This window comes from Bos mutus, chromosome X (genome assembly GCF_027580195.1).
Source record: "Bos mutus isolate GX-2022 chromosome X, NWIPB_WYAK_1.1, whole genome shotgun sequence".
Lineage (NCBI taxonomy): Eukaryota > Metazoa > Chordata > Mammalia > Artiodactyla > Bovidae > Bos > Bos mutus.
In genome coordinates, this window is record NC_091646.1 from 40408311 (window position 1) to 40431268 (window position 22958).

General features: G+C 38.3%; 1 pseudogene; it reads left to right on the forward strand.

Moving 5' to 3' along the window:
• The window catches only part of LOC106701526 (glutamate dehydrogenase 1, mitochondrial-like), a 50763-nt pseudogene extending 28072 nt beyond the window's left edge, over positions 1-22691 (forward strand).
• Positions 22692-22958: the final 267 nt, after the last annotated feature.

The window sequence follows — 22958 nt, forward strand, 5'->3', positions numbered from 1 at the left end:
TGTAAGCAACCTAATAATAATTTTTTATCATAAAACCAAGAACAACATATAAAACACACTGGAAAATCATTCAATGGTTTTGAAATTCAGTTTACTGTTCTGATTACCCTATGCTTTAACTATAAACCTATCACATTACTATATTTTCCCTTAGACACCCTGAGTTGCGATCAGAATACTAATCTCCAATAGTATTTTGTTTTGTGCTTTCCAGTTGAGGAAATTAAGAACATAACTCCTAGTGACTATTAAAATATTAATTCAAATTTCAAGTACTTCAAACAGCTAAGCATATCATAGTTTTATTATTTTATAACTATGGATGCTGCAAGTGAAAGACAATTGCAAGAATGACCCTTAGGTTTAGCTTGAATACAGTATTTCCTAGGAGATTTAATAGAGCTTGAAAGGCAAAACATTCAGTATCACAGTAATCCAAGTCTATGCCCGAACCACTAATGCCGACAAAGCTGAAGTTGAACAGTTCTATAAAAACCTGCAAGACCTTCTAGAACTAACACCAAAAAATGATATCCTTTCATCATAGGAGACTGGAATGCAAAAGTAGGAAGTCAAAAGATGCCTGAAGTAACAGGAAAGTTTGGCTTTAGAGTACAAAATGAAGCAGGACAAAGGCTAACAGAGTTTTGCCAAGAGAACACACTGGTCATAGCAAATACCCTTTTCCAACAACACAAGAGATAACTGTACATATAGACATAACCAGATAATTAATACTGAAATCATATTGATTATATTCTTTGTAGCTGAAGATAGAGAAGATCTATACAGTCATCAAAAACAAGACTGGGAGTTGACTGTTGCTCATATCATGAACTCCTTATTGAAAAATTCAGACTTAAACTGAAGAAAGTAGGGAAAAGCACTAGTCCATTCAGGTATGACCTAAATCAAATCCTTATGATTATATAATGGAAGTGGCAAATAGCTCCAAGTAATTAGCCCTAATAGACAGAGTACACAAAGAACTACAGTCAGAGGTTCCTGACATTGTAGAGGAGGTAGTGATCAAAACCATCCCCAAGAATATAGGAAATGCAAAATGGCAAAATGGTTGCCTGTTGAGCCCTTACAAGTAAGTGAGAAAAGAAAGAAGTGAAAGGCAAAGGAGTAAAGGAATGATATACCCATCTGAATGCAGACTTCCAGAGAATAGTAAGGAGAGATAAGACAGCCTTCCTAAATGAACAATGCAAAGAAATAGAGGAAAATAATATAATGGGAAAGACTATAAATCTCTTTAAGAAAATTAGAGATACCAAGGTAGCATTTCATGCAAAAATGGTCACAATAATGGTATGGAACTAGCACAATCAGAAGATATTAAGAAGAGGTGGCAAGAGTACACAGAAGAACTATACAAAAAATATCTTGTTGACCTGGATAACCATGATGGTGTGATCACTCACCTAGAGCCAGAAATCCTGGAGTGCAAAGTCAAGTGGGCTTTAAGAACCATCACTATGAACAAAACTAGTAGAGGTGATGTAATTCCATCTGAGCTATTTCAAATCCTAGAAGATGATGTTGTTAAAGTGCTGTACTCAATATGCCAGCAAGTTTGGAAAACTCAGCAGTCACCACAGGACTGGAAAAGGTGTTTTCATTCCAATCCCAAAGAAAGGCAATGCCAAAGTAGGTTCAAACTACTTCACAGTTGCATTCATTTCACATGCTAGCAAAGTAATGCTCAAAATCCTTCAAGCAAGGCTTCAACAGTATGTGAACCGAGAACTTCCAGATGTACAAGCTGGATTTAGAAAAGAAGAGAAAAATGATCAAATTGGCAACATCCAATGGATCATGGAAAAAGCAAGAGAGTTTCAGAAAAACATATATTTCTGCTTTATTGACTATGCTAAAGCCTTTGATTGTGTAGATTACAACAAACTGGAAACTTTTTAAAGAAAGGGGGACACCAGACCTCCTTATCTGCTTCCTGTGAAACCTGTATGCAGGTCAAGAAGTAACAGTTAGAACCAGACATGGAACAACAGACTGGTTCAAAATTGGGAAAGGAGTAGGTCAAGGCTGTATATTGTCACCTTGCTTATTTAATTTATATGCAGTGTCATCATGCAAAATGCCAGAATGGATGAAGCACAAGCTGGAATCAAGATTGCTGGGAGAAATATCAATAAACCAAAATATACAGATGACACCACCCTTATGGCAGAAAGCGAAGAAGAACTAAAGAGCCTCTTGATTAAGGCGAAAGAGGAGCATGAAAAAGCTGGCTTGAAACTCAACATTCAGAAAATAATGAGTATGGCATCTGATCCCATCACTTCATGGCAAATAAATGGTGAAACAAGGGAAACAATGACAGACTTTATTTTCTTGGGCTCCAAGATCACTGCAGATGGTGATTGCAGCCATGAAATTAGAAGATGCTTGCTCCTTGGAAGAAAAACTATGACAAACACAGACAGCATATTAAAAAGCAGTGGCATTGCTTTGCTGACAAAGGTCCGTCTTATCAAAGCTATGGTTTTTCCAGTAGCCATGTATGGATGTGAAAGCTGAAAAATAAAAAAGGCTGAGTGCTGAAGAATTGATGCCTTGGTACTGTGGTGCTGGAGGAAGCTCCTGAGAGTCCCTTGGACTGCAAGGAAATCAAGCCAGTCAGTCAAGGGAAATCCAACCTGAATATTGATTGGAAAGACTGATGCTGAAGCTGAACCTCCAATACTTTGGCTACCTGATACGAAGAGCCGACTCACTGGACAAGACTCTGATGCTGGGAAAGATTGAAGGCAAGAGGAAAAGAGGACGAGATGGTTGGACAGCATCCCTAACTCAATGGAGCTTGATTTGAGCAAACTCTGGGAGATGGCAAAGGACAGGGAAGCCTGACATTCCTACAGTCCATGGAGTCATTAAAGAATCAACAAGGTTGAGCAACTGAACAACAGCAAAACTATGGATGTTGCAAGTGAAAGACAATTGCAAAGATGACCCTTGGGTTTAGCTTTAATACAGTATTTCCTAGAAGATTTAATAGAGCTTAATGCTTCAATGGAATTAATGCCTCTATATGATTAAAATGGTAAACTGATCAAAACTGAAAGGGAAGTCTTTCAACTTCCACCTTAAATTGGCAATAAGTAATTCCAAAGCCTGGCTGAAAACCATAAATAGGATGGCCAGAGTAGTTTGAACTTCCATATCTATAATGGAAGCCTACCCATTCTTTTGAAGTATGACCCCGTTGAATACTGCTAATAAACCAGTTTTCTTTCTTTTTTTTTTTAATTTTATTTTATTTAACTTTACAATATTGTATTTGTTTTGCCATATATCAAAATGAATCTGCCACAGGTATACATGTGTTCCCCATCCCGAACCCTCCTCCCTCCTCCCTCCCCATACCATCCCTCTGGGTCGTCACAGTGCACCAGCCCCAAGCATTCAGTATCATGCATCGAACCTGGACTGGTGACTCATTTCATATATGATATTATACATATTTCAATGCCATTCTCCCAAATCACCCCACCCTCTCCCTCTCCCACAGAGTCCAAAAGACTGTTCTATACATCAGTGTCTCTTCTGCTGTCTCGTATACAGGGTTATTGTTACCATCTTTCTAAATCCTATATATATGCGTTAGTATACCGTATTGGTGTTTTTCTTTCTGGCTTACTTCACTCTGTATAATAGGCTCCAGTTTCATCCACCTCATTAGAACTGATTCAAATGTATTCTTTTTAATGGCTGAGTAATACTCCATTGTGTATATGTACCACAGCTTTCTTATCCATTTGTTTGCCAGTGGAAATCTAGGTTGCTTCCATGTCCTGCTATTATAAACAGTGCTGTGATGAACATTGGGGTACACGTGTCTCTTTCAATTCTGGTTCCTCAGTGTGTATGCCCAACCAACAGTGGGATTGCTGGATCATAAGGCAGTTCTATTTCCAGGTTTTTAAGGAATCTCCACACTGTTCTCCATAGTGGCTCTACTAGTTTGCATTCCCACCAACAGTGTAAGAGGGTTCCCTTTTCTCCACACCCTCTCCAACATTTATTGCTTGTAGACTTTTGGATAGCAGCCATTCTGACTGGCATAAAATGGTACCTCAGTGTGGTTTTGATTTGCATTTCTCTGATCATGAGTGATGTTGAGCATCTTTTCATGTGTTTGTTAGCCATCTGTATGTCTTCTTTAGAGAAATGTCTATTTAGTTCTTTGGCCCATTTTTTGATTGGTCATTTATTTTTCTGGACTTGAGCTGTAGGAGTTGCTTGTATATTTTTGAGATTAGTTGTTTGTTGCTTCATTTGCTATTATTTTCTCCCATTCTGAAGGCTGTCTTTTCACCTTGCTTATAGTTTCCTTTGTTGTGCAGAAGCTTTTAAGTTTAATTAGGTCCCATTTGTTTATTTTTGCTTTTGTAAACCAGTTTTCTTGACTCCTGCAAAACATTGAGCATGATCTTAAGAAGAAGGAGCATTCTGACTTGGAACCTCAGCCTGAATGACTAGGAAACAAATGTACTTAAATGCTCCCTTACGCATGTTTCCCTCATGATACTCAGCAAAGAATACCTTAATTAAATTCATATCTATCCAAAAAATTATTTATAATTGAATTAGGCTAAAAGGTTTAGGTGAACTTTATAATGATCCCAACAAAACCACATAATAAATGTTTCCTTTTTTCATATTCTGGATTCCTCAACATCTAAAATATTAACAATTAGTGCAAAAGCAAATAAAATTACTATAAACATACAGTTTACAAACACAAACCATTCTATAATTTTTTCAAAGCCTACTCATAAGCCTTAGGTGGACTTTCCTGTGCAATTATCCTGTTGTTCTCATTTTATGGAGAAAAGGCAGATGGTTGTTGTTGTTTAGTCACTAAGTCATGTTTGACTCTTTGGGACCCCATGGACTGTAGTCCATCAGGCTCCTCTGTCCATGGGATTTCCCAGGCAAGAATACTGGAGTTGGTTGTCATTTTCTTCTCCAGTGGATCTTTCTGACCCAGGGGTCGAATCCATGTCCCCTGCATTGGCAGGTGGATTCTTTAATAGTGAGCCACCAGGAAAGCCTGAAAAGGCAGATTATCATAGTAGAAAAAGGATGCATTTTGTCATCAAACATGATAGAATTCTTATGCCAGATTCATTGCTTACTAACTTGATGATTTTAGGCAAATCATTTGATCTTTCTGATACCTTGTTTCTCCATCTTTGAACCAAAATTGCTATGTGATAAATAAATTCAGTTATGGAAGCAGTGATACTAATAACTACATTCATTGCATCATTCCTCAGTGCCAATCACTTTGCCTAGATGCTTTGTCTATTTAGGAGATGGTATATTAGTTAAGGGAGTAACATTTGGAGTCAAATATTAATTCAATTCTTAATTCTGCTAACCAGCTAGCTGTGTAACACTAGGAAGATTTCTTTTCTGAGCTGAAATTCCCTCAGCAACAGCATGAAAATCAAAATGCCTATCTAACAAAAAGATTGTTTTATGATCAAATTAGATTTTCAAATTTAACACTTCACCTCCCTCAATATCACTCTCTAGTCCCCCAACTTGCCTCTACTTTTTCTCTAATAGTGTTATCATCATTTGACATTATATTGCATATGTTTAAATTTGTTCATTTTTGTCCTCCCACAAATAGGTGAGTACCATGAGGAAAGGGATTTATTTTATATATCACAAGATCCCCCTAGTGTTTATCTCATTGAAGTTATTCAAATATTTGTCAAATTAATGAGTGAATATTAAGAGTTTTGAACTAATAGATTCAAAAATAAAAATTCAGTAGCTGTTCACTAATTTTCTGAAAATATATAGAGAGGGTAAATAACTTGCCAAAGAAGCACATCTGCTCAGTGATTGGGATATATTAGGACCCAGAGTTCTTTACTTCTGGTTCATTCCTTGTGCTACTCTAGTGGTTCTTCAAGTGTGGCCCCTGGGAAGATGACATGATATCACCTTGGAACTGTGTTAGAAACACAAATTCTCAGGCCCTAACCCAGACTTATAAACATTTGGGGTAAAGATAAGCAATTTTTATTCAAACAAGCACTCGATAATTCTGAAACATGCTAAAGTTGATAACCACTGTACTATAAACCCTAACACTTTCTAATACCATGGCTGCTTTCTATTATCATAACTTCTTCAATGCCAAACTGGAAAAAAAATAATATAATTTAATATAAACTAAAAATCTATTACTTTTTATAAAGATTAACTCACTCAAATTTAACTTTTGGTTTTTTTTCTGTTAGTATCAAACAAAATACTGCTAGTTTTATCTAACCCTTGGTTTTAGGAAAGCCAGAGATCAAATTGCTATAGGACTATGGCCACAGAAGTTTGCCCTTTTGAGCTGATATATTTGTCCTGTGACATACCAGTATAAATAATCTAGATCATGATAATTTATTCCTTGGTTGCTACTTAATCAGATGTGTCATGTGCATTCACTATTTTAAAATATCTTCTCATGCAAATAATTTGCAATAACTACCTGGATCTAGCTTGCCTGCAAAATGAGTGCCAGATATATTTCCTATAGTTTTTAAAACACTTTGAGGATCTTAAACTGCACAAAAATTTAAAAAATGGGCCAAAGAACTAAATAGACATTTCTCCAAAGAAGACATACAGATGGTTAACAAACACCTGAAAAGATGCTCAACATCACTCATTATCAGAAAAATGCAAATCAAAACCACACTGAGGTACCATTTCACGCCAGTCAGAATGGCTGAGATCCAAAAGTCTACAAGCAATAAGTGCTGGAGAGGGTGTGGAGAAAAGGGAATCCCCTTACACTGTTGGTGGGAATATAAACTAGTACAGTCACTATGGAGAACAGTGTGGAGATTCCTTAAAAACCTGGAAATAGAACTGCCTTATGACCCAGCAATCCCACTGCTGGGCATACACACTGAGAAAACCAGAATTGAAAGAGACACGTGTACCCCAATGTTCATTGCAGCACTGTTTATAATAGCCAGGACATGGAAGCAACCTAGATGTCCATCAGCAGATGAATGGATAAGAAAGCTGTGGTACATATACATGATGGAGTATTACTCAGACATTAAAAAGAATACATTTGAATAAGTTCTAATGAGGTGGATGAAACTGGAGCCTATGATATAGAGTGAAGTAAGCCAGAAAGAAAAACACCAATACAGTATGCTAACACATATATATGGAATTTAGAAAGATGGTAACAATAACCCTGTATATGAGACAGCAAAAGAGACACTGATGTATAGAACAGTCTTTTGGACTCTGTGGGTGAGGGAGAGGGTAGGATGATTTGGGAGAATGGCATTGAAATATGTATAATATCATATATGAAATGAGTCACCAGTCCAGGTTCGATGCATGATACAGGATGCTTGGGGCTGGTGCACTGGGACGACCCAGAAGGATGGTACAGGGAGGGAGGAGGGAGGAGGGTTCAGGATGGGGAACACGTGTATACCTGTGGCGGATTCATGTTGATATATGGCAAAACCAATACAATACTGTAAAATTAAAAAATAAAATAAAATTAAAAAAAAAGAAAAAAAAGAAACTCAAAAAACAACAACATAAAAAATGTCCCACATTCATTGATTGATTGTTGACTTTGATTCTATAGGAGAAAGCTAAATATTTTACATGTTATTCCTCAGTTCATTGGCTGCACAGTAAAAATTGGCTGTGCTTAGATTATTCTTAAAATGATTGAACAAAAAAGACAAGGCAATACTCAGAGTATTATATTTTTGTTAAAAACTTTAAGCCTTTATTTATTAGATTTTTTTCTCTTTTTTACTTCATAAATCTTGATCTTACATTGGCATTATGGTGCATTGCAAGAATTCAATTATGAATCTTCCATTCTCTTGGAATTAATAATAGCACAGTGTTGATGAACATAATTCTCATTTTGTAGGAAAAAAATGAAAATAATATATTTTGCTCAAATAATATTTTGCCCAATAATATTTTGCTTATGTAGTTTGGCATTTCAGTAATGTAAAGTTACAGTTTTCTTATAATTAATATCATTGCACAACAGACCACAGTTATTTATTCTTGTTAGAACAATTTCATTTCATGTAAAGGCTGACTCAGCTTGTTCTTTAGGAAATAAGCATTATGAAAATTAACTGAAAAAAAAAGAATATATAGTCATGAATTCAACCTGAAAACCAATGGAAGAAAATATCTGAATGTTAGTACTTCTTTATTCGTGATAGCTAGACATTTCAACATAGTAAATTATAGATTTCTGTGTTCATGCAACCTTGAGTATCAGTATAATTCTTCATTTATTAGCTCCAGTAAACCCTGGCCAATTCTAAGTGAAGAAGATTTCCAAAGAAGATTCTAATCTAAATAATTTGTTAGCTTGAATCATTTTGCTAATAGTAAGAATTTGCCATTCCATGTTTCTTGTACAAGTAATTTATTATCTCTGTATACTAATTCACAATAAATCTTACTCCCTGTAAACAAATGAAAATGTTTCTTCAACATAGTTGGCAACACGGCATAATATTTAGACTTCAAATATTAATCTGTCTGAGAATCCTATTTAAAATTATAAGCATCACTGAAAAGGGTAAGGCATTAGGCTGGAGTAATGCCTTAGTGAGTATTAATCTTATACTAGCAATTCCTTGCTAGAAACCTAGTGATGAGTTGAAAAGAAGGAATGAGTGATTTCAGTTAGAGGACTGAGTAAATTTAGATCATGAGTAGATATTTGTGATGAAATATCAAGCAAGAGTGATGAGATTGCAATAATGTTGAGAAAGCGAGGGCTGACTAGGGAAAAGGGGGTTTGCACACTTCCATATGTGAACAGCTTGAGTCCCCAGGAGCCAATTGTCACATAATGTGCAGATAGATAAGTGCCTGGGCTGACAGAAATTCTCACATAAATGTCAGTGTGCTTTGGGAGCTTGGGAGAAATACCAGAGAGGAGCTGAGAATGAGTAATATCACCTCTGCCCTCAGACAGTGCTTTGTTTCCTGATGCAGAAGGGACAATCAGGCTCATCGCTGCAGTTGGCCAAACAAGATCACCTAAATGTCATTTATTTTATACCTGATTGATGCTATCAACGATGGGACCTCTGCTTTGGGAAATTTTAAAGTAAAGCCCAATAAAAAGAGGCTAACCCAAATTTCATTTCCTGCATTTTACCCTTTTAGCTATCTCAGATCAATAACCATTCACTGGCTACTGTAATTCTCACATGAAGGAAAGAGCTGCACATTTTTCTTAATGACAGCAAGTGTTAAATTTAACTATAAATGGTTGAGTGTGATTTAAAAAAAACCATTAAAGCACCATGGAGCATTTCAGCATTCCATAGCATGTCTTTGTCTTTATATTATGTTAAAAACTGCTTCCGTTTTGTGGTAATAATGGAGATAAGAGCATGTATTAAGGCATTTTGTAAGAAGAAGAAATAAATACACATTTTATTTTTTAGTCTCCTTGTCCTATGACAAGTCTAAAGTTTAGAAAGTAAAGAAATTGGTAATCACATACCTACAGTGGCTTCTAATAGGTATATGGTTGGATTTCATTTAAGGAGTAAAGTCAGATGGGAAAGAAGAGAGAATATCTTGTATTGATACTTTCAAGCCATTGAATACTTGATACTGTGGCTTTCCTAAGTAACAGTACTATAGTGCTAAATGGTTTGGGAAAACTATTTGCCAAACAAGAAGTTGTACGTAACTCATTCTTAACTAAATAAGGAGGAAAGTATGAAAGGAGAGCGGTTAGCCAAATAGTTGGATGCACACATGCTGTCTACACAGAAACTTACCTCTGATACCAAGTAAACTCAGACTGTTTCATCTATACTTACCTTTCTACTTAATGTACAACTGTGTATGTAAAACAACTCATTTCTCTTAATTCTACACATTTGCATATAGTTTTCCAGACAGCAAAAATCTAGATGATCAATATTTTTAATTTGCTTTTCCACGCCTCAGAATTCTGATATACCTACTTAGTCATTGTACAATGGTACAGAAAAGATACATCAGTTTTATCTTCTTATGGGGCTACAATTATTATACTCACTCATAGTGGTGTGGTGTAAGCTGTGATGGTATAGGGTAGAGTGGTGGAACTCTTGCTCCATTTTATCTGGGAAGATGGTGGTTTTAAAAGATGTAGAAAGAGGTACAAACTAATTACAGTTGACAAGTGAAGAAAATGGCCATTTAATAAACAAAGTTGTCATTGATGGGGAAAGTAGAGTTGGAGGAAGATCATTCAGGGGAATGAAATTATCAGTGTTATGGGTGATGAGTAGTGTCATCAGGATGATGTAGTGGGAAAATAACAGGAATTTTGAGGTGAAAGGGATCTGTGTTTGAATACTGGCTTTTTTACTTAAGTAGCTGTTTGACATTAACTATATATATAGTTAATGTATATTTAGTTATAGTTAATGTATATATATAGTTATAGTTATATATATATATAGTTATAGTTATATATATATAATTATAGATATATAGATATATATAAAACTTCTGCTGGCTCAACTATAAAACTATGTATATATATATAGTTAATGTATATATATATAGTTATAGTTATATATATAGTTATATATAACTGTATATATAGTTATATATATATATAACTTCTGCTGGCTCAACTATAAAATGGCAGGAAAAATCTTTACCGTGGAAGGTTATTATGAGATAAATCGTTGATTAATACAGAGTGTATCATAGGGGATTCTCACTAAGTATAACTATTAATGCTGTTAATTGACTGATGGGGCAAAATGTCCCAATATGTGAGTACTTACCATAAATGATAGCTATCATTTTCTTGTTTTCATGAAAAACACAATCTTCAGATTGGGTGGCATCAAAATTTAGGTTCAGTTCAGTTCAGTTGCTTAGTAATCTCTGACTCTTTGTGACCACATGGACTGCAGAACACCAGACTTCCCTGTCCATCACCAACTTCTGGAGCTTGCTCAGACTCATGTCCATTGAGTCAATGATGCTGTCCAACCATCTCATCCTCTGTTTTCCCTTCTCCTGCTTTCAGTCTCTCCCAGCATCAGGTTCTTTCCAATGAGTCAGCTCTCGCATAAGGTGACCAAAGTATTGGAGCTTCAGCTTCAGCATCAGTCCTTCCAATGAATATTCAGGACTGATTTCCTTTAGGACTGACTCGTTTGAGCTCCTTTCAGTTCAAGGGACTCTCAAGAGTTCTCGTTAACACCACAGCTCAAAAGCATCAATTCTTCAGTGCTCAGCTTTCTTTATAGTCCAACTCTCACATCCATACATGACTCCTGAAAAAATCATAGCTTTGACTAGGCCGACCTTTGTCAGTAAAGTGATATCTCTGCTTTTTAATGTGCTGTCTAGGTTGTTCATAGGTTTTCTTCCAAGGAGCAAGCATTTTAATTTCATGGCTGCAGTCACCATCTTCAGTGATTTTGGAGGCCCCAAAATAAAGTCTCTCACTGTTTCCTTTGTTTCCACATCTATTTGCCATGAAGTGTTGGAACCGGATGTCATAATCTTAGTTTTCTGAATGTTGACTTTTAAGCCAGCTTTTTCACTCTCCTCTTTCACTTTCATCAAGAGGCTCTTTAGTTCCTCTTAGCTTTCTGCCAGTGGTGTCATCTGCATATCTGAGGTTATTGATATTTCTCCCTGCAATCTTGATTTCAGCTTGTGCTTCATCCAGTCTGGCATTTCACATGATGTACTCTGCATATAAATTAGATAAGCAAGGTGACAATATACAGCCTTGTCATATTCCTTTCCCAATTTAAACCAATCCATTGTTCCATGTCCAGTTCTAACTGTTGCTTCTTGACATGCATACACATTTATCAGGAGGTAGGTAAGGTGGTCTGGTATTCCTATCTCTTTAAGAATTTTCCACAGTTTGCTGTGATCCACACAGTCAAAAGCTTTAGTGTAGTCAATGAAGCAGTATTAAGTGTTTTTCTGGAGTTTTCTTGCTTTTTCTATGATCCAGCAGATAGAAGTTATCAGTGCATGTAATGTTGAAGCCTAGCTTGGAGAATTTTGAGCATTACTTTGCTAGAGTTTGAGATGAGTGCAATTTAAGTTAAATAATGAGATTATAATAACTGGACACTATTGTTTTGGTTCCCAGCTATTTTGTGTTAGAAGACGTATAGAAATGGGGGAAAAGATATAAATTTGGAGGCATGGGCTTATAATTATACAGGAAGGGAAAGTGATACAGTAAAAAGAATCTATGTTTGGAGTATCAGTAGTTAGATTTGAATTCACCATTTAGAAGCTTAATAAATTGTTAAGCCTCAAATACCCCATTTGAAAACTGAGCATAAGTTATGTGTCAGAAACAAAGTATCATAACAAAGCACAGAGAACAATGCCTCACATGTAGTAAACTTCTCATTAACTGTTGGTTAATAATGCTGCTGCTGCTGCTAAGTCACTTCAGTCGTGTCTGACTCTGTGTGACCCCATAGACGGCAGCCCATCAGGCTCCCCCATCCCTGGGTTTCTCCAGGCAAGAACACTGGAGTGGGTTGCCATTTCCTTCCCCAATGCATGAAAGTTGAAAGTGAAAACAGAAAGGGAACTTGCTCAGTCATGTCCGACTCTTAGCACACCCATGGACTGCAGCCTACCAGACTCCTCCATCCATGGGATTTTCCAGGAAAGAATACTGGAGTGGGGTGCCATTGCCTTCTCCGTGGTTAATAATGGTCAGTGTCTAATACTCCAATATCATATTTCTCCAGAACTACATTGTATGCCCAGGAATTGTTTCAAATATAGGCAATCTTAATGTGCCTTGAAAATATTCATCAATGACCAAGAGAGCTTCCTGAGACTAGAGTAGGAGGTATATTTAAGAGTTCAAAAAAAGCATCAGGATTGCTAATAGAGGTAAATAATGTCAAACTCTGAGATTGATATGCAAATACTGTTTTGTTTAGATAACCAACAAGGACCGACTGTATAGCACAGGGAACTCTGTTCAATATTCTACAATAACCTAAATGGGAAACAAAGTTTGATAAAGAATAGATACATGTGTAACTGAATCACTTTGCTATATCCAGAAGCTAACACAACATTGTAAATCAACTCTACTCCAATATTAAAAATATATTAAAAAGGTATTATTTTACTTAGAGTATAGGAAATCATCAACTTATATTCCCACTTTTGTTTTTCATATACAAGAATAAAATAAAGTGACAAGGTTAAAGAATTTTCTAAATTGCAAGTAGAGTAAATGTTAGCTGAAAGCTAAGTAAGTCTTGTTACCAGTATTCTTACCTTGAGAACCTCATGAACAGTATGGAAAGGTAGAAAGATAGGACACTGAAAGATGAACTCCCCAGGTCAGTAGGTGCCCAATATGCTACTGGAGATCAGTGGAGAAATAACTCAAGAAAGAATGAAGAGACAGAGCCAAAGCAAAAATAACACCCAGTTGAGGATATGACTGGTGATAGAAGCAAGGTCTGATGCTGTAAAGAGCAATATTGCATAGGAACCTGGAATGTTAGGTCCATGAATCAAGGCAAATTGGAAGTGGTCAAACAGGAGATGGCAAGAGTGAACATTGATAATTTAGGAATCTGCAAAGTAAAATGGATGGAATGAGTGAATTGGACTCAGATGACCATAATATCCACTACTGTGGAAAAGAATCCCTTAGGAGAAATGTACTAGCCATCACAGTAAAAAAAAAAGAGCCTGAAATGCAGTATTTGGATGCAGCCTCTAAAAAGACAGAATGATCTCTGTTCATTTCCAAGGCAAACAATTCAATATCATGGCAATCCAAGTCTATGACCCAACCAAAAATGTTGAAGAAGCTGAAGTTGAATGGTTCTATGAAGACCTACAAGACCTTTTAGAACTAACATCCAAAAAAGTTGTCCTTTTTATTATAGGGGACTGGAATGCAAATGTAGGAAATCAAGAAACACCTGGAGTAACAAGAAAATTTGCCCTTGCAGTACAGAATGAAGCAGTGCAAAGGCTAACAGAATTTTGCCAAGAGAACACACTGATCAGAGCGAACACCCTCTTCTAACAACACAAGAGAAGTCTCTACATATGGACATCACCAGATGGCCAACACTGAAATCAGATTGGTTATATTCTTTGCAGCCAAAGACGGAGAAGCTCTATACAGTCAGCAAACACAAGACCAGGAGCCAACTGTGGCTCAAATCATGAACTCCTTATTGTCAAATTCAGAGTTAAATTGAAGAAAGGGGGGAAATCCACTAGACCATTCAGGTATGACCTAAATCAAATCCCTTATGATTATACAGTGGAAGTGAGAAATAGATTTAAGGGATTAGATCTGATAGAGTGCCTGATAAACTATGGACTGAGGTTTGTGATGTTGTACAGGAGACAGGGATCAAGATCATACCCAAGAAAAAGAAATACAAAAAGCAAAATGGCTGTCTTAGTAGACCTTACAAATAGCTGTGAAAAGAAGAGAAGTGAAAAGCAAAGGAGAAAAGCAAAGATATGAGCATCTGAATGTAGAGTTCTAAAGAATAGCAAGGAGACATAAGAAAGCCTTCCTCAATGATCAATGCAAAGAAATAGAGGAAAACAACATGATGGGAAAGACTAGAGATCTCTTCAAGAAAATTAGATACCAAGGGAACATTTCATGCAAACATGGGCTCAATAAAGGACAGAAATGGTATGGACTTAACAGAACCAGAAGATATTAAAAGAGGTGGCAAGAATACACAGAAGAACTGTACAGAAAAGAACTTCATGACCCAAATAATCACGACGGTGTGATCACTCACCTGGAGCCAGACATCCTGGAATGAGAAGTCAAGTGGACATTAGGAAGCATCACTATGAACAAAGCTAGTGGAGGTGATGGAATTCCAGTTGAGCTATTTCAAATCCTAAAAGATGATGCTGTGAAAGTGTTGCATTCAATATGCTCACACATTTCAGAAGCTCAGCAGTGGCCACAGGATTGGAAAAGGTCAGTTTTCATCCCAATCCCAAAGAAAAGCAATGCTCAAACTACTGCACAATTGTACTCATTTCACACACTAGCAAAGTAATGCTCAAAAATCTCCAAGCCAGGCTTCAGCAATATGTGATCTGCGAAATTCCAGATGTTCAAGCTGGATTTAGAAAAGGCAGAGGAACCAGAGATCAAATTGCCAACATCCGCTGGATCATCAAAAAAGCAATAGAGTTCCAGAAAAAATCTACTTCTGCTTTATTGACTATACTAAAGCCTTTGACTGTGAGGATCACCACAAACTGTGAAAAATTCTGAAAGAGATGGGAATACCAGACCACCTGATCTGCCTCTTGAGAAATCTGTATGCAAGTCAGGAAGCAACAGTTATAACTGGACATGGAACAACAGACTGGTTCCAAATCGGGAAAGGAGTGTGTCAAGGCTGTACATTGTCACCCTGCTTATTTAACTTATATACAGAGTACATCATGAGAAACCCTGGGCTGGATGAAGCACAGGCTGGAATCAAGATTGTCAGGAGAAAAACCAATAACCTCAGGTATGCAGATGACACCACCCTTATGACAGAAAGTGAAGAAGAACCAAAGAGCCTCTTGATGAAACTGAAAGAGGAGACTGAAAAAGTTGGCTTAAAGCTCAACATTCAGAAAACGAAGATCATGGCATCCAGTCCCATCACTTCATGGCAAATAAATGGGGAAACAGTGTCTGACTTTCTTTTGGGGGGCTCCAAAATCAATGCAGATAGTGACTTCAGCCATTAAATTAAAAGACGCTTACTCCTCGGAAGGAAAGTTGTGACCAACATTGACAGCATATTAAAAAGCAGAGACATTGTTTTGCCAAGAAAGGTCCATCTTGTCAAGACTATGGTTTTTCCCGTGGTCATGTATCGATGTGAGAGTTGGATTATACAGAGGGCTGAGCACCGAAGACTTGATGCTTTTGAACTGTGGTGTTGAAGACTCTTGAGAATCCCTTGGACTGCAAGGAGATCCAACCAGATCATCCTAAAGGAGATCAGTTCTGAGTGTTCATTGGAAGGACTGATATTGAAGCTGAAACTTCAATACTTTGGCCACTTGATGTGAAGAGCTGACTCATTTGAAAAAATGCTGATGCTAGGAAAGATTGAAGGCAGGAGAAGAAGGGGATGACAGAAGATGAGATGGTTGGATGTCATGACCGATTCAATGAATATGAGTTTGAGTAGACTACAGGAGTTGGTGATGAACAGGGAGGCCTGGTGTGCTGCGGTTCATGGGGTTTCAAAGATTCAGACATGACTGAATGACTGAACTGAACTGAAGTAAGTCTTGAAAACTAGAATACAAGAAGCTCAAAAAATGAAAAGGTTAAAAAGATCATAGTGTTGTACACTAAGATAATTTGAGCTCTGAGGTTCATCTTCATGATAAGCAGAGAGAGAGAAAACTTTTTTGTAAAACTAGAACTTCTAGAAAAGAAAACTATGCCCTTAGAGCTTTTCCCTTACTGTCCTTCTGCTCTCACTATACGTTCAAACTGATGATTTCTGATTGCTTACGTAAAGAGCTTGGCAGTTGCCACTCCATCCTTACAAACTGAAAAGTCAACTCTTCCTGCATCTATAAAAGAGGAGGAGACACAGGGCAAACTGCCACTCCCAAAGTTGGAGAGAAAGGCAAATACTGGAAGAGTCACTGCCGGGGACCAGCCCTGGCTGATCCAGGGTATTCGAAGGAGAGACGGCATAGGCAAAGATCAGGAAACAACTGCTTAATTAAACATTAATTAAGGATATAAAGAGTAATATAATGAGGATAGCTCAGTGAGGAAATTCAGTGGAGAAAAGAGGCTGAATAATTCAGCCAGAAGGTAAGAGAAAGAACAACATGGTGAGACCAAGTTTCCGTGAACAAGGCCCGCACTTTATTTTCCAAAGTAGTTTTTATACCTTAAGTTATGCATAGAGGATAATGGGGGAAGGGGTAGAGTCATGCAGCAAGCCAGGCTTTCTTCCTGCAAACTTATCACATGCAAAAGCTTGGGTGATTTGCATCATCTTCTGGCCCAGAGGCCTGTTAACATTTTAAGACCCTTTCTACAGAAAACTTATTTTTCTCTAAAGGTGATTGGTCAGGAGCCACCCTCCAAAAGCATTAGATAAAGTTGCATTCCTACAGAGCAAAGGTGTGGTGGGCTATAACAAGAAAAAGAATTAACTCAAGGGTCCCAGGTTACAAACATTAAAGCTACTTACACCAATTATATTAATCAATACACTGCCAGGGACACAGCAGGTAAGGGATATGGAAACTTAGCAGCAAACATTGGCCCAACAAGTGAAAATCCCTTCACCAATACAATTTCTAATCAATCTTTTAACTACTCAAAAGAATCTGTGTTTAGAAAGTTTAGAACATCTCCTGCCTCTCACAGTTGGGAGGCTCTGAATAATCACATGTGGCCGGAAAAACCTATTCAGGCAGGCTAGAGGATTTCCAAAGGAGTTTGTAGGTTGAAACACTGTCACACCCAGGAATTATTAACTGGAGCTGTAAGCTAACTCTTTTTTCAGAGAGGTAGTGGGGGACAGCCCCCCGTAAAGTCAGAGGTGTAGGTGAAAGCACAAAGCAGAAAGTAGGCAGACTCTGGTTTTGGGGGTATATGCTCGAGAATTTCCAGGGGGACTCCTGAAGCTCGATCCCACCTTTGTGTATGCCGAGCCTCCTTCCTCATGACCTTTGTCATGGGTGGAGTTCCTCACGCTGGCTACCGCAGTGATAGAATTCCAGTTGAGCTATTCCAGATCCTGAAAGATGATGCTGTGCAAAGTGCTGCACTCAATATGCAATATGCACTCAATATGCAATATGCCCGCTCCCGGCAAGTCACTGTTTATCAGAATAGACCCTCAGGAGCAGAAACTGCCTCGAAACTATTCCAGGGTAGGAAATCTTAAATTGATGAATTACTGTAGGCTCAACATGGTCAATTCTAACAGTTAAAAATGCAGACTGATCCTCTCATAGGATCAGATCAGATCAGATCAGTTGCTCAGTCATGTCTGTCTCTTTGTGACCCCATGAATTGCAGCACGCCAGGCCTCCCTGTCCATCACCAATTGCCAGAGTTCACTGAGACTCATGTCCATCGAGTCAATGATGCCATCCAGCCATCTCATCCTCTGTCATCCCCTTCTCCTCCTGCCCTCAATCCCTCCCAGCATCAGAGTCTTTTCCAATGAGTCAACTCTTCACGTGAGGTGGCCAAAGTACTGGAGTTTCAGCTTTAGCATCATTCCTTCCAAAGAAATCCCAGGGCTGATCTCCTTCAGAATGGACTGGTTGGATCTCCTTGCAGTCCAAGGGACTCTCAAGAGTCTTCTCCAACACCACAGTTCAAAAGCATCAATTCTTCGGTGCTCAGCCTTCTTCACAGTCCAACTCTCACAGGATAGTCCCCATATTTTGTAAGTTTTACATCCAGTGTGCATGTTCAGCAGCTAAGTTGTGTCCAACTCTGTGACCCCATGGTCTGTAGCCTGACAAGCTCCTCTGTCCATGGAGATTCTCCAGGAAAAAAATACTGGAGTGGCTTGCCGTTTTCTTCTCCATTTATATCCAGATGGGAGGCCAAGTTTTCATAATAATTATTAGAGAAAATCAACTTATGCTTCTGGCAGTGGGAGGAGAAAAAGACCCATTTTACAATACCCCAGAGGTCCTTCTTCATAAAAAGGCAAGCCTTCTGGGGAAACTAGGTAAGGGGAACATAGCCTACTGGGATATTATCAGAGTATACTGAAGGAAGGAAAATACCCAACTCCAGTCCACTCTAGCCATTCTGTCCAACCTAAGGGAATAGAAAAAAAAAAAAAAAGAAATTTGTGAAGTTCACAGTCTAGAAGCATAAGCTCACTAGAAGACTGAAACCTAATCATAAAACTATAGAATTCTTTCTCTTCTCTTAAAACTTAGAATCCCATTAATAAAGTACTATTAGTAGTTCCTTTTACTTGATACATCATGTATGGCTGTCAAGAAAAAAATTACACAAAAAGTAAAAAAAAAAAAAAAATATATATATATATATATATGCTTTGAGCAGAGCAAGCATCAGAACTACATGCCAGGGAGGCTGGAATTATCAGAGTGAGAGTTTTAAAATAACTGCCCTGTCCTTAATTGCTCAGTTATGTCTGACTCCTTGTGACTTCATGGACTGTAGCCCACCAGATTCCTCTGTCCATGGGATTTTTCAGGCAAGAATACTGGAGTGGGTTGCCATTTCCTTCTCCAATAATGGTGTGACAATGAGATAAATACATGCAGAAAAATGAAACTCTATTCTTATCTAACACCACTCAAAAATTAATTTGAAATGGATCTAAGACTTAAACATAGACCTGGTAATAAAAAATTCCTAGAATAAAACAGGGAAAGAAGCCCCTCAATATTCATCTTGGCACTGATTTTTTTTTTGGGGTGATACTGAAACCACAAGCAACAAAAGCAGAAATCAAAGTATTTAACAACTTAAGAATGATTTATTTTTTGGAAATGGTAGGCTAAAAAGCCACTATTCCATGTTATCAGCATTTTAGTTTTTCTTAACATTCTTTGGTTAAACCTCTAAAATTATTAAAGATTTGGTTACCTGTACAGCATTTTTAAAATGGTGTTTGAGTCTTCAACAGTTATTTAACTTGTTAATTGGAACAGGTCTAGGAGCTACTCAGTTTCAGCATAAAATTGGATCTAGTTACCTACATCAGTCGGAGAAGGCAATGGCACCCCACTCCAGGACTCTTGCCTGGAAAATCTCATGGATGGAGGAGCCTGGAAGGCTGCAGTCCGTGAAGTCGCTGAGGGTCGGACACGACTGAGCGACTTCACTTTCAGTTTTCACTTTCATGCACTGAGGAAGGAAATGGCAACCCACTCCAGTGTTCTTGCCTGGAGAATCCCAGGGATGGGGGAGCCTGGTGGGCTGCCATCTATGGGGTCGCACAAAGTCGGACACAACTGAAGCAACTTAGCAGCAGCAGCGGACCTACATCAGTAACTAAGCAATTTTTGAACATTGGCTGTGCTGTACTGTATTAGGTACTGGAAATATCAACTTCAGTAAAAGACTTGGTTCTCATGGATATTTAAAATTAAATGTGGATCCAAGCCTTAAACCAAAAAAATGTAAAATGTGGTATTATAGTTTAGTATTATTCCTGACATTATTTTATAATTTATGTTATTGTAATACTTTTAGAATATTATTCATAATCAAGAACAATGAAGTATATACATTTTCTTAAACTTTTTAATTTACAGCAGATTTTTTGATTTTCTTATTTAATTTAAAATGTTAGAGACAATTTTATTAAGGAATTTTAAAAATTGATCCTCATTGCTGTTATGTGTACATAAAGAAATTAGTTTCAAAATTGGGATGTTAGAAACTTCATCAGTTCTTGCTTGTGGTTAAGAGTAGAGGCAGGCAGATTGAAAACACAGGAGTAAGAGGAAAGTTTTGGAGTTAGTAGGAGTATTCTATATCGTGATCATAGTGATGATTATACTAATATATACATTTGTCAGAAGTTGTTGAACAGTAGTCTAAAATGAGTTTTATCATATATAAATTTTATACCAATATATTTATTTAAAAAGAAAAATGTGAGACAGTGCCAGGCTGGATGAATCTCCAGCTGGAATCAAGATTGCCAGGAAAAATAACAACCTCAGATATGCAGATGACACCACTCTAATGACAGACAGGGAAGAGGAACTAAAGAGTGTGTTAATGATGGTGAAAGAGAAGAAAAAGCTGGCTTAAAACTCAATAGCCAATGCAGGAAGCTGTGACTTAAAAGGGCAGCCGACCCCAGGCCCTTCCTCCCTCCGTCCATTTCTGAGTCTGTGATTCTCACAGGCCTGTGCCTCTTCTCCATGAGAGAGCACCTCCATCCTGTCACCATGCACCAGTGCCTGGTGAAGTGCTGCTGCTGTCCCGTGTCGAGCCTGCTGCCCTGGATTCTGTGGCTACTGACTCCACCACGCTGCTGGGCTGGCCCTGTGGGGCAGCATGCTGCAGCCATCAGTGCCCTGCAGCCAGGGCTTGTGCCATCCGCTCAGTGACACTACAGCGAGGTGGTGGCCAACCGCGAGGATGACCTCAGCTTCTTCAATATGGTGGAGGGCTTCTTCGGCCGTAGTGCCAGCATCATGGAGGACAAGCTGGTGGAGGACCTCAAGACCCAGGAGACCGAGGAGCAGAAGCAGAACCTGGTGCATGGCATCCTGCACTTCATCAAGCCCTGCGATAATGTGCTGAGCCTGTCCTTCCACATCCGGCGTGACGACAGCTCCTGGGAAGTCATTGAGGGCTACTGGGCCCAGCACAGCCAGCACCGCATGCCCTGCAAGGAAGGTATCCATTATAGCATTGATGTGAGTGTAGATAAAGTTAAAGCTCTGGCTTATCTGATAACATATAAGTGTGCAGTGGTTGATGTGCCATTTAGGGTTGTCAAAGCTGATGTTTAGGTCAATCCCAAGCACTATACTGATAATGAATTGGAAAAGATCACAAGGAGGTTCACCATGGAGCTGGCAAGAAGGGCTTTATTGGTCCTGGCATTGATGCGCCTGCCCCAGACATGAGCACAGGCCAACTGGAGATGTCCTGGATTGCTGACACCCATGGTAGCACTATAGGGCACTCTGGTGTTAATGCCCATACCTGTATTACCAGTAAGCCCATCAGTCAGCATGGAATCCACAGACGGATCTCTGCTACTGGTCAGGGAGTTTTCCATGGAATTGAAAACTGCATCAATGAATCTTCTTACATGAGTATTTTAGGAATGACACCAGGATTTGGAGATAAAACATTTGCCATTCAGGGATTTGGCAATGTGAGCCTGTACTCTATGAGATATTTACATCGTTTTCGTGCTAAATGTGTTGCTGTTTGTGAGTCTGATGACAGCATATGGAATCCAGATAGTATTGAACAAAAGGAACTGGAATACTTCAAATTGCAACATGAAACAATCCTGGGCTTCCCCAAAGCAAAGATCTATGAAAGGAGAATCTTGGAGGTTGACTGTGACATCCCTGCTGCCAGCGAAAAGCAGCTGACCAAGTCCAATGCACCAAGAGTCAAAGCCAAGATCATTGCTGAAGGTGCCAATGGACCAACAACTCCAGAAGCTGATAAGATTTTGCTAGAGAGAAACATCATGGTTTTTCCAGATCTCTACTTGAATGCTGGAGTAGTGACAGTATTTTACTTTGAGTAGCTAAAGAATTGAAATCATGTCAGCTATGGCCATTTGAACTTCAAATATGAAAGGGATTCTAACTACCACTTGCTCATGTTTGTTCAAGACAGTTTGGAAAGGAAATTTGGAAAATATGGTGGAACTATTCCTTATTGTACCTACAGCAGAGTTCCAAGACTGGATATCTGACAAAGACATTGTGCACTCTGGCTTAGCTACACCATGGAGCACCCTGCCAGGCAAATCATGCACACAGTCATGAAATGTAACCTGGGATTGGACCTGAGAACAGCTGCCTATGTCATCACCATTGAGAAAGTCTTCAAGGTGTACCATGAAGCTGGTGTGACCTTCACATAGACCAGACTGTGGCTGACTTCTTCACTACCCTCTTCACCTCTTCTGCTGCAGACCTATCATAAGTTTACATGTAACCACAGAAATCTTTCTCATGACCTAATAGATGATAGACACCATTCTCAACAAGTCAATCCAAATCAGCCCCTTAAGGAAAAAAAATAATAATGAGTTTAGGGGATCATATATAAGCTAATAAGTGATAGTAGAAATTAGCCATGCCAGAAAGTCATTTGGGCATTTTGCCCTTAAATAAAAGATTTGTTTCCA